The sequence below is a fragment of the Corticium candelabrum genome, chromosome 3 (genome assembly GCF_963422355.1).
Source record: "Corticium candelabrum chromosome 3, ooCorCand1.1, whole genome shotgun sequence".
NCBI classification, from domain to species: domain Eukaryota; kingdom Metazoa; phylum Porifera; class Homoscleromorpha; order Homosclerophorida; family Plakinidae; genus Corticium; species Corticium candelabrum.
The window spans coordinates 8061837-8064323 of NC_085087.1; the positions used below are offsets into that span (position 1 = coordinate 8061837).

General features: G+C 37.7%; 1 protein-coding gene across 1 annotated transcript in view; it reads left to right on the forward strand.

Moving 5' to 3' along the window:
* The window catches only part of LOC134177396 (uncharacterized), a 937-nt gene extending 732 nt beyond the window's left edge, over positions 1-205 (forward strand). Inside the window, exon 3 of the mRNA XM_062644174.1 lies at positions 1-205. This exon is cut by the window's left edge and continues 434 nt beyond it. The gene's annotated coding sequence lies outside the window, so the exon portion shown is untranslated.
* The last annotated feature ends 2282 nt before the right edge of the window (positions 206-2487 follow it).

Consider the following 2487-nt stretch of genomic DNA (forward strand, 5'->3'; position numbering starts at 1 on the left):
AATGAGTAGATTATGTGAAGTACTATACAGTGCGACGACTCGAAGTAGAAGTGAAGTATTAATTTAGTACGGTTGCTTACGTAATTACGTAATGTTTTCATCATTGTAGCAGTGAAAGTGAGCAGTAACTAGTTATAGTCTCTTACTTTTCAGTTTGTCTTTTAGACTTCTCTCTGAAATTAATAAAGTTTTGCGACAAGTTCGGTCTGCGGCACAACTCATGAGCTTGCATGGACTTGTAAATAAATTTAGTGATCAAGGTAATTGAGTTTACTCGTTTCACTGATTTAGATAGACTACTAGGTAACACAAAATGTCAGTTTCATAACAATTTTTTCCCAAAACCGGCGTAGGAGCTGAGCAATCACACTGCAAAACCATGCCCATTTTTACTTTTTGACGGTATCACAGTATGAACGTCCGCCATTTCCCGGACAGTGTGATGGACAAAGATTCATCTCACTGTTTAGTAACCTGAGGGAAACATGGCGTTTTGCTTGACACGCCTATAAATATTGGGAAGGCTTTAGCCCCCTAGCCCCTTAGCCCCTAGCCCCCTAGCCCTTATCCCCCGACGCTTTTATGTATCTTCACGATAGGTAAGGATGGATTTGTTAGAGCGTATTTCTTTACCTCATGCGCTGCATGTGAAACACATATTTCAAATCTTAACTCAATACAACAAAACTCGACTTTTGCAATGTTTTACTAATCGAACCTTACTAATTAGTATCGATACTTTTATGTAATTAATGTATGTAAAACTGAGTTGTAAAGTCTAAACAAACAAATCTATGTGCAACAATGCAAGCAATTCTTAGTTTTTTGTTGGTAAACAAAGCTGCGATTGCATTATCACCTCAAAGAATCGTTCCAAGTACATGCACATCATAGATCTACTTTTACTTTTCATCTTATCTTTATCATATAATATAATCACAACAAACGTCATTACATCAAACAATAGAAAACATAGTTGTCACTTTCGTTTATATAATTAACTAATAGCATGTCGTTTAATACAAAAAACCGAAACACTATTAATTACATGTACATAATTATACATGTACACTACCCTCTAATATAGCTGGTAGTATCTACGTATTAGCTCTGTTACAGAGTACAATAGCAGCAGTTTACAACTGACTCTCTAACAGCTCACTTTGAATTCGCAACGCAACTCACGGCGGATGGATGGAACGGAGTGCTGGTATCCATACATTCGTCTTGCTCTTGCAAATGTCGTGTCTCTCCAGCAGCAAGTAAAGACAACAACACGTAACCACTGCATGTCCGGTATCGGCGCGGTACACTGAAAGTATAAAGAACCGTGCAGTTTGAATGACTGACCTGCCATTGCATTTCACATCATGCCTTGAATGCAATGCAAAGCAAAGTGCGTTTTCTAACAACCCAACTGTTGTCTGTACAAACACAAACTGTATATTAATGTCAGTTGTTTTTTGTATGTGGTCGATGCATCCTGTACTAGCACACTTTGTATTTAGTCTCGCTAGCCACGTGACGTCCTTTTCTTGTCGTGAAGAGGGCGTGACTAGCAAGACTAAATTTTAGTTTGTACCTTGTCAGAATCGAGTCGCAAAGCATCGTTTTAGCAAACAACATATTTTATAAATAAGCAATTAACACTTTTCTCGTTGTTCTAAGAGGCAGATTTTACTAACTTATTGATTTCAATTTTCTATTTTGTTTCTAGCTCAACAGCCGGTGTTTTTGGTATTTTCAGAGAATTCAGCGTATAAGCACAATAATTCAATAAACTGATTGTAATATTGCACTTAAGTATACGTAGAATATTTTTAAAAACGAAATGACGTAGATACATTACTCGTATACGCACGGTACCGTTCGCTAATCGGTACGGTACCGCTTGCTGAGCGGTCTGGGAATGCGAAGACAGCTGCGGTTTGTACAATACAACTGGTACTCAGACTTGTACTGTACACCAAATTTTTAGTTTTCCGGATAAACAAAAAAGATAGAAATTGACACATTTGCAGCATTCAAATAAGACTTCAATTTAAGTAAGGGTTTGAAGTCTATACGTAAAAACGTCGCTAGTAGTGTTTTGCAAAAAATGTTCGTAGAGTAGTAGTTTACTTGTATAATAAATTATATAATAATAGGTATACGTCATTACTAGTTAATGGAGCTAGGCAAGCTGAGAATTGCTTTTAGTTATTTACGTACTATTGGAAAGAAGGCTGGAGCGTGTCTCTGTTGTGCAGTTTGACTACAGCATGATTTGACACTATCAAACCTAATGCGTCTGATACGAGTTAAAGTTAGCCTGTTCCATGCAACAACAAACAATATCTTGGAAGGGGAAACGTCGAAAACAAATGCATCCGGGAGCTTGCGTGTCTCTGTTATCCGGGCGTTAACGCTATCAGCGGGATTAGTCATCCAGTGTTATAAAAGGGAGATTCCTGAGCTTTTCTCAGTTGATGCGTCATGCAGATACGT